The sequence below is a fragment of the Ornithorhynchus anatinus genome, chromosome Y2, assembly GCF_004115215.2.
Source record: "Ornithorhynchus anatinus isolate Pmale09 chromosome Y2, mOrnAna1.pri.v4, whole genome shotgun sequence".
NCBI lineage: Eukaryota > Metazoa > Chordata > Mammalia > Monotremata > Ornithorhynchidae > Ornithorhynchus > Ornithorhynchus anatinus.
The window spans coordinates 1,010,499-1,020,768 of NC_053176.1; the positions used below are offsets into that span (position 1 = coordinate 1,010,499).

At 43.3% G+C, this 10,270-nt stretch overlaps 1 non-coding gene across 1 annotated transcript; it reads left to right on the plus strand.

The window, feature by feature from the left end:
• The first annotated feature begins 5,828 nt into the window (after positions 1-5,828).
• Positions 5,829-5,965, plus strand: LOC114808678. Its single transcript, XR_003756497.1, has one exon. It is a non-coding gene; the product is annotated as a small nucleolar RNA SNORA7 (small nucleolar RNA).
• The last annotated feature ends 4,305 nt before the right edge of the window (positions 5,966-10,270 follow it).

Here is a 10,270-nt window from a genome sequence, read left to right on the forward strand (position 1 = left end):
ATAGGCAGAATCCTTGAGTAGGAAGCTAACGTTTTTGTTCTCTACCGTCTTTATCGATCTTGTTGCCTCCATTGACTCCCCCATCTCACAACCTAGCAGTCTGCAACACCTACGAGCCTGGAGGGCACCCTCAGATGTCTATACAATTTTGAATATGCATAAAGCCATCTGTAAAATGGAGATTCAATATCCATTGTCCCCCTACTTGGACCATGAGTTCCTAGTGGGTCAGGGACTATGCCTGACTGTTTAACTTGTATCAATCAATCGATAGTATTGATCGAGTGCCTGCTGGGTGCAGAGCACTGTGCTAAGCATTTGGGAAAGTACAAAGCAACAGAATTGGAAGGCACATTCCAGGCCCACAGTGAGTTTACAGTCTGGAGGGAACTTATGTCTTAGAACACTTATAACAGTCTTGACACAGGGACAGAGACAGGGACTGTATCCAACCTGATTAACTTGTATCCACCCCAGTCCTTAGAACAGTGCTTAACACATAGTAAGTGCTTAACAAATACAATGAAAAGATATATAATAAGCATTTAAATGCTATAATAATAATAATAGCACAAATGATTTCACTTGTTTCCCAAGGCATGATTGGGAAAATGAGCATGTTGCACTCCTATTGAATGACATTAGATTGGATGGTACATTTGTGACATCTAGGCCTAAAACAATACAGATAATAAAAACAAATTTTAATGTAATTAATAGATATTATACTATATAGTGCCTGGGCCACATTTTTAGATTTCTGATTGGTAATCCTCTTCAGGACCATCAGGCCCTGTTCTCATGCCTAGCTCACTAACGTCATTATCATCATCGGTATTTATTGAGTTTTTGCTGTGTGCAGAGCACTGTACTTAGCTCTTGGGAGAGCATAAAACAACAGAGTAGGTAGGCATGTTCTCAGCCCACAATGGGATTACACTTCCAAATGATAAAAAAAAAGAGAATTGTCACTCAAAAGGTTGCTGTCACTCATATTGTTTCTTCTTCAAGTTCTTTTCAGACTGGATCCATCTTCCCGCCACTCTTCTTCTGAAAAGGTAGGACACTCCGTGCTGTGATAAAAGCCCAAATTTCTGGCCAACTCTTCTGAACTGGGAAAGCATAGTCCAAAACATCACTGAAAACTTCATATGGTGCAAGTATGCTTTTCAGATTATTTTTAGCACTAGATTTTTTTGTTGTTTTAGCTACACGATGCTAATCTCCAGGGACAGAGAATAAGAATCTATGATATTAGGTGCACCTCTTGAGTTCCAGTTTCTACTTTCTCATATCCCTTTTTGAGAACTGGATGAGGTTTTTGAGACTCTGAGACTGTGTCTACTGATGTGGTTGAAATTTCAAGCAAGTGCAAAAGCCTGCAACTCAACTAACAATTTCATCGTAGAAGTATGCTTGCCTTCAGCACATCTATCTATCTTCCTAGGTAATTTCAGGGATTTTCTGAAGCATTTTCTTTGGGGACACTTTTTGAATCATGATCTTGCTTCCTGTGAAAATCATCCTTTCCTTTATGCAGAGTTCACAGCTCCATTCCCAAAGTATCTGTAATATTCTCAAAATATTCAACCCTCAGGTGCATGAAAACCAGTTATTGACAGATGTGGATCCAATAGCAGTCAGCACCACCGATTCCTTCTTCTGTTTGCCTTAAACCAGATCTTCCCTAAGCGGATTCCTCTCCTTGATCAAGATGAGCCTGAGAGATATTGTATCCCACAGGTTTTTACAGAGCTGAACTTGGGTTTTTATTTCTTTCATGACCCACCAAAAGAAAGTATGCTTTATTATTGGGAATTTGTTTAAATTTGTCTCTCTCCCCCACTGGGAGGTAATCAATCAATCAATCCTATTTATTGTGCACTTATTATGTGCTGTCCTAAGCCTGTAAAAGAGTTATGGAATCATGATTTCTAACTCTCCATACTCTTCCTAGCTGCTCAGTGAATGCTATTAATGATGATGATGTTGATTATGATGATGATTGATAATGACAAATATAGCCACAAGCGAGTTTATGTGATGAATAATAATAATAATGATAATAACTGTGGTACTTGTTAAGCTCTTACTATGTGCCAAGCACAGTTCTAAGCACTGGGATAGATACAGGTTAATCATGTTGGACACAGTTCCTGTCTCACATGGGGCTCACAGTCTTCATCCCCATTTTACAGTTGAGGTAATGAGGCACAGAGAAGCTAAGTGACTTGCCCAAGGGCGCAGAGCAGACAAGTGGTGGAGCTGGGATTAGAACCCAGGTCCCTCTGACTCCCAGGCCCTTGCTCTGTCTCCAGATATACTATATTCCAACCATAGCATGAGTTCTAGGTGTGCACATGTAATATGGCAGGCAGAATGGTGGATCAGAACCAAATCTGACCCCAGTTTCCAAGTCCTTCTTAGCATCCTTATCCCAGATGTTTAGGATTGTATCTAGTTTCATGGTCCAGCTTTACTTCCATAATGTTAGACAAATGAAGGGCAAGGCACCTTCAACCCAATCCATATCATTCAGACTACTCAAATTTGGTTTCTATTTAAGATAGACCTGTTGAGGGGACTTTTATATGGTCTACAAATGCAAAATGAAGTTTTAGCATTGTTCGCAGAATTTTTCCTTCTTCTGTCATGCTGTAGAGGTCATATCTGTTATTCAGCCTTTTGGTAAGAAGTCACAGTGTGATTCAGGAAGGACATGATTAATAATATTCTTCCGCGCCAGATCCAAAAAGGCCACTGGCTACGCTCCTACTGACAGTAGATGTCTTGAAGACGGTGATTATGAAAGCGACTTTGAATCCTGTAGCAGTTTTTCAGAGATCCATATGTTGAAGATTGTGTTTCTTAGGACTGGGACTCAGGAGATCTAGTTCTTATCCCAGCTCTGTCAGTGGCCTACACGTTGTTTTGTTTTTTTTTCCAATGATATTCGTTGTGTGTACTACGCGTCAAGCATTGTTCTATTCAGTGGGGTAGATATAAGTTAGTCAGGTCAGAGATTGTCCCTGTCCTATTTAGTACTCACAGTCTTAGCAGAGGAAGAATAATTCACTGTGATCTGTGATCTCATTTGCCACCTAATAATAATAATGGTATTCATTAAATGCTTACTACGTGCTAAGCACTGAACTTAGTTCTTGGATAGATAAAAGATAATCAGGACAGACACAGCCCCTGTCCCTCCTGGGGCTCAGGATCTAAGCAGGAAGGAGAACAGATATAAAAACCCCATTTTACAGTTGAGGAAACTGAGGCACAGAGAAGTTAAGTGACTTGCCTAAGGTCACACAACAGGCAAGTGGTTGAGCCAGAATTAGAACTCAGCTCCTCTGACTCCCAGGCCCATGCCTTTTCCACTAAGCCACCCTACTTCCCAAGTCACAACATCTCTGGTTCTTCATTTCACCTTTTTTAGTGTGTGTGTGACATTTCCTGAGCTCTTACTTGTGTCATGCACTGTACTAAGCACTGAAGTAGACACAAAATAATTAGGTTGGACACCGTCCATGTGTCAAACAGGGCTCACAGTCTTAATCACCATTTTAAAGATGAGATAAATGAAGCACAGCACAGAGAAGTTAAATGACTTGCCCAAGGTCATACATCAGACAAGTGGCAGATCCGGGATTAGAACGCAGGTCCTTCTGTCTCCCAGGCCTGTGCTCTTTCCACTAATTCATTCATTCAGTAGTATTTATTGAGTGCTTACTATGTGCAGAGCACTGTACTAAGCGCTTGGGATGAACAAGTCGGCAACAGATAGAGACAGTCCCTGCCGTTTGACGGGCTTACAGTCTAATCGGGGGAGACGGACAGACAAGAACAATGGCAACTAAATAGAATCAAGGCAATGTACAATTCATTAACAAAATAAATAGGGTAACGAAAATATATACAGTTGAGCGGACGAGTACAGTGCTGTGGGGATGGGAAGGGAGAGGTGGAGGAGCAGAGGGAAAAGGGGAAAAAGAGGGTTTAGCTGCGGAGAGGTAAAGGGGGGATGGCAGAGGGAGTAGAGGGAGAAGAGGAGCTCAGTCTGGGAAGGCCTCTTGGAGGAGGTGAGTTTTAAGTAGGGTTTTGAAGAGGGGAAGAGAATCAGTTTGGCGGAGGTGAGGAGGGAGGGCGTTCCAGGACAGCGGGAGGACGGGAACCAGGGGTCGATGGCGGGATAGGCGAGACCGAGGGTCGGTGAGGAGGTGGGCGGCAGAGGAGCGGAGCGTGCGGGATGGGTGGTAGAAAGAGAGAAGGGAGGAGAGGTAGGAAGGGGCAAGGTGATGGAGAGCCTCGAAGCCTAGAGTGAGAAGTTTTTGTTTGGAGCGGAGGTTGATAGGCAACCACTGAAGTTGTTTAAGAAGGGGAGTGACATGCCCAGATCGTTTCTGCAGGAAGATGAGCCGGGCAGCGGAGTGAAGAATAGACTGGAGCGGGGCGAGAGAGGAGAAAGGGAGGTCAGAGAGAAGAGCCAGTAGTCTAGCCTGGATATAAAGAGAGCCTGTAACAGTAAGGTAGCCGTTTGGGTGGAGAGGAAAGGGCGGATCTTGGCGATATAGTAGAGGTGAAACCGGCAGGTCTTGGTAACGGATAGGATGTGTGGGGTGAATGAGAGAGACGAGTCAAGGATGACACCGAGATTGCGGGCCTGAGAGACGGGAAGGATGGTCGTGCCATCAGTGGTGATAGAGAAATCTGGGAGAGGACCGGGTTTGGGAGGGAAGATGAGGAGCTCAGTCTTGCTCATGTTGAGTTTTAGGTGGCGGGCCAACATCCAGGCGGAGACGTCCTGGAGGCAGAAGGAGATGCGAGCCTGAAGGGAGGGGGAGAGGACAGGGCGGAGATGTAGATCTGCGTGTCATCTGCGTAGAGATGGTAGTCAAAGCCGTGAGAGCGAATGAGTTCATCGAGGGAGTGAGTGTAAATGGAGAACAGAAGAGGGCCAAGAACTGACCCTTGAGGAACTCCAACAGTTAAAGGATGGGAAGGGAGGAGGCTCCAGCGAAAGAGACCGAGAATGACCGGCCAGAGAGGTAAGAGGAGAACCAGGAGAGGACAGAGTCCGTGAAGCCAAGGTGAGATGGATAAGGTATGGAGGAGGAGGGGATGGTCGACAGTGTCAAAGGCAGCAGAGAGGTCAAGGAGGATTAGAATGGAGTAGGCGCCATTGGATTTGGCAAGAAGGAGGTCATGGGTGACCTTAGAGAGAGCAGTCTCGGTAGAGTGGAGGGGACGGAAGCCAGATTGGAGGGGGTCTAGCAGAGAATGGGAGTTAAGGAATTCTAAGCATCGATTGTAGATGACTCGTTCTAGGATTTTGGAAAGGAAGGGTAGTAGGGAGATAGGGCGATAACTGGAGGGGGAAGTGGGGTCAAGAGCGGGTTTTTTTAGGATGGGGGAGATGTGGGCATGTTTGAAGGCAGAGGGGAAGGAGCCCTTGGAGATTGAGTGGTTAAAAATAGAAGTTAAGGAAGGTAGGAGGGCAGGGGCGATGGTTTTAATAAGGTGAGAGGGAATGGGGTCCGAGGCGCAGGTGGAGGGGGTGGCACTTGTGAGGAGGGAGGAGATCTCCTCTGAGGATACTGCAGGGAAGGATGGGAAAGTAGGGGAGGGGTTGGAGGGGGAGGGGAGAGGCGGAGGGTTGACTTTGGGGAGCTCAGACCTGATCGTGTTGATTTTCGTGAGGAAATAGGTGGCCAGATCATTGGGGGTGAGAGATGGGGGAGTGTGGCACTAAGCACTAAGCCACACTGCTTCCCATTCTCACACTAATCTTCCAAAATGTCACAAATTAATTCACAGTGAAAGTGGAGCCCCTCTCAGTGTCACATCTGGAGAGTTTCCAGTACTCTACCATTCTCGACTACAGGAGGGAGAGTCAAGCAGAGGCCTACCCATTCCATTCTTAGCTTGGCAGTGTCTAATGAGTGGAAGTCAATCTGCTACAGGTCAAAACTCACCTGCGCTGGGCAGCAGTGGAGTGGGAGACAGTCGAGAGTGGAGACTCAAATTTACTGTGCAGAAGGAGGTGATGGTAAACCACTTCCATATTTTTACCGAGAAAACTCTATGGATATACTACCAGAACAATTGCAGTTGAAGATGGGGCCTTCTGGGAGAGATGCGTCCATGGCATCGTTAGGGGTAGGAGACGACTCGACAGCATAAGACAAGACAAAAGTGGAGACCTCCTGCTTATTGAAATCATTAGAAAAGCAATCGTTCTTTCTGAGGAATATGGCAGAATTCCAAATTTCCAATGGAAGTCTCTGGAAAACAAGAAGACCCAACCAACCATTCATCCAAGTCTTAGGAAAATAGAACTGAATAAATAGGACAGAAGAAAAGTTCATCATCCAACATTATTAAAAATAATAATAATAATAATAATAATAATAATAATAATAATAATAATGTTAGTTGTTAAACACTAATTATGTGCTGAGCACTGTTCCAAGTGTTGTATAAATACAAGGTAACCAGTTCGAAAACAGTCCTGAACCATATTGGGCCCACACACTTAATCCTCATTTTTGCAGATGAAGTGACTGAAGCCCAGAAAAGTTAAGTGACTCTCCCAAGGTCACAAAACAGACATGTGGCAGAACTGGGATTAGACCCTTCGGACTACCAGGCCTGTGATCTATCCACTAAACCAAGCTGCTTCTCTTTTTTTTCCTATCATTATTAAAGGGCAGGATTTTGGGAGAAGGTGGATTTTCGAGAAGGCTTAAAGATGGGAAAGGGACAGGCAGATTTAACCAACTCCTAGATGATTTACATTTTTAAAATACCCTGTTCATTAAATTAATGTTATTGGATTAAAATGAGCAATTATTGAGGTTTTTTTTAAGGATAATTAAGTATTGTTAAGGGATAAAATGGCAGCATGTTTCCAAACATGTTTGTAAATCCCTTGTGCCATTATGCAAATGATCTCTCAGTTGGTTTTTGAAACTGTCCTTCACGCAGACCTCTCCCTGAAAGCTGCTGTCTTTCTCATCTGCGGGGACTGAACCCTAGATTACTGTTCCCTAAAATTACTAGATTACTGATCCCTAACAACATTAGATAAAGAAATGAATGTCCAGTGGGAAATGCAGGGAAAGAGGAATGATCTAGGAAACTGCAAATTGTAAGCCCCATATGTCCATCTGGAGAAGCGGTAAGGCTTAGTGGAAAGAGCCTGGGCCTGGGAGGCAGAAGACCTAGGTTCTAATCCCAGCTCTACCACCTGCCTGATGAATTATCTTGGGCAAGTCATTAAACTTTTCTGTACCTCAGTTTCCTTATGTATAAAATGGGATTAAAGTATCTGTTTCACCCCCTCCTTAAACTATAAGCTCCATGTAGGTTGGGGACTGTGTTTGATCTGATTGTATTGTATCTATTCTCGTTCTTAGTAGAGTGCTTGATACACAAAAAGTGCTTAACAAATATTATTGCTGTTATTAACATCATTGTTATTACCATTATTATTGTAATAATTACTGATAGTAATAAGAATTCCTAAACGTTTCCCCTCCATTTGAAGTAGAGTCAATAAAGTTAACTATGGTTATTTTACAAAGCTCATTTAAACTTCAGCTGTCAGGCAATCCTGTAAAAAAAACTACAGTCAACTCAAGCAAACTTGTATGTGCATGAAAATGACTCAGATTGAGAAACTTCTTTTCCACAAAGCAAAAATACATAATGGATATAATGAAGGTCCTCATGATCTTTACAATGGAAGAGAACAAAATCTTATTATGTGACATGCAGGTCAACCCAGGACCAGTACTGGGATGCTAAGGATGAAGAGATGTGATGTGAAGGTTAAGTAGTTAGTACAGAGCTCTGCACACAGTAAGCACTCAATAAATACCACTGATTGATTGATTAACCGATCGAAATCCAAAGCTACGCTGACTGCCACCAGGACAAGGGCTTTTATTCATCGTTAAGGTGGTCCCATCTACTCTCCATTCTCATAAGAGCGTAACCTGTGCTATTACCACACCAGTGGTCCATCTATTTTCCAGGATTCCGTCTCCATCAATCCCTAGACTGTAAACTCTTTGAGGGCCAGTATTATCTCTAATAACTCTACTGTACTAAACCAAACACTCAGTACAGGTGCTCTCCCCAAAGTAAATGCTCAATAAATATTATTGATTGATTAATTGGTTGCAGAAAGACCAGGATGCTTGAAGGAAACATGTGAGGGTTGCCCACCCAGATTTTGTCCTTGGGGTTAGGGATGGACCATCTGTCACCCTGAATTTCCCTTTCTACATTCCTAACTTCTCCTTTAATAACCCATTATGAATCTGGGACTCGTTTTGTCCTTTCTTACACCTTCCCGACATTCCTTTTTCCTGATGTGATGGGGAAGATAATTCTAAACAGGAGACAGGGTGTGAGCGAGAGGTTGATGTGAGAGAAGTGAGAGCAAGGCACAGTGACTAGGTTGTCTTGAAAGTAGTAAAGAACTGAAAGCTGGGTTCTCCTGAGAGGAATGAGGAAAAGCAGTCATTCAGTCATTTACTGAGCTCTTACTTTGTGCAGAGCACTCTACTAAGCGCTATGGAAAGAGGTGATTCATTAATTTAAGAATGATGGTCAAGAGTTTCTGCAGATGTAGAAAACAATGGGTAGCTATTGGAGGGTTTTGAGGAGTGGGGAGATGTATACAAAGTGATGTTTATTTAAAACTGAGTCTTGACAGTTCTCGGACTACCACTATGTACCATATTTACTTGTGTGATTGCCACATTTTGGCATAATTTTATAATATTGAAATGGGGTGGGACTGTTACACAAGTCATATAAGAATGAAGTCTGACAATTAAGAGAGCAGAAAAGAGGAAAAGGAAAAAAAAAGAAAGAGGAAAGGAGGAGAGAAAGAAAAGAAAATGAGGAGTTAAAGGCATTACAATTACAACACAACACTGGACAGCTTTTCTGTGTGTATCATTTGGCCTGGACTGTGGGTCTTGCATTGGCCTTTTAAACCGCACATGCATTCAAGTTAACTTTCGTTGTCACTGGTGTCTTCTTTAAATAGTAAAGATACAAATGGTTTATCAATTTGGTTTGAACCATCTTGTGTGATTACCCACAGTTTGTTTCCTTTCCTCTTACCCGGATCAATGTCAGTGAGGTAATCCTTTAACAGACGTTCAAACCAAAGTAAAGAATGCACCAAGCTCCGGCTATCACCTTGTCATCCTGACTGTATCTTTATCCTCTTTCCTTTTAGTTTCCCCACTGATTTTCCAGATGCTTCCCTTCTCTAGCTTGTTGGGGACAGGGAATGTGTCTAGCAAAATGCTCAAGAAATATGATTAGGAGACTCTTTAACTTTTAGCTTTGTCAATTCTGGCCTTTCCTCATCACTGTGGATACGATCCAAAATAATTCAGTGATCTTCTACGTATGATCCCACCACTGAGGGTAAGGGCTAAGAGACATATGCCAAAATGCCGCAGCTTTCACCCCAACTTAGGTAAGCAGCATTGCCTAGTGGATAGAGCATGAGCCTGGGAGTCAGAAGGACCTGGGTTCTAATCCTGACTCTTCTCTGCTTGTCTGTTGTGTGACCTTGGACATTGTCACTTAACTTCTCTGTGCTTCAACTACCTTATCTGTAAAATGGGGATTGAGACTGTGAGCCCCATGTGGGACAAGGACTGGGTCCAACCTGATTAGTTTGTATCTATCCCAGTATTTAGAGCGGTGCTTGACTCAGAGTGCTTAAGAAATGCCATCATTATCGTCACCCAACTTTTGAGGAAGTCACCACATCAGGCAAAACCATGAAGAAAGCACCTTGATCAGCTGGCGATTCCTCCAGAAATATATCGGGAGTAGTTTAATGCTTGGATTTCTACACTGAATGAATTGTGGTGTTTGTTGTGCGCTTCACTAAGCACAGGGTCAGATACAAGATTATGAGATCAGAAACAGTCCCTGTCTCACACAGGACTCACAATCTATCTTACCCAATCATCTTTTACAGATGAAGAAACTGGGGCTTCAAATACTCAGGAAAACCCAAGGAGAGAAATGAGCAACGGGGCAGAGCCTGACTTTAGCCCTGAGACCTCAGCTGGACTCAGAAATGGGAATCAAGACAGCCTGCCCTGCCTTCTTTTTCCAAACCACCCTCTCTTTTCTTTCTGCATTTGGTGATGCCTTTGGGGGAGGTAGTGTGGCCTAGTGTAAAGAAAGGAACTGGGAGTTCTTCTTCTAGATCTGCCACTTCTTGAGT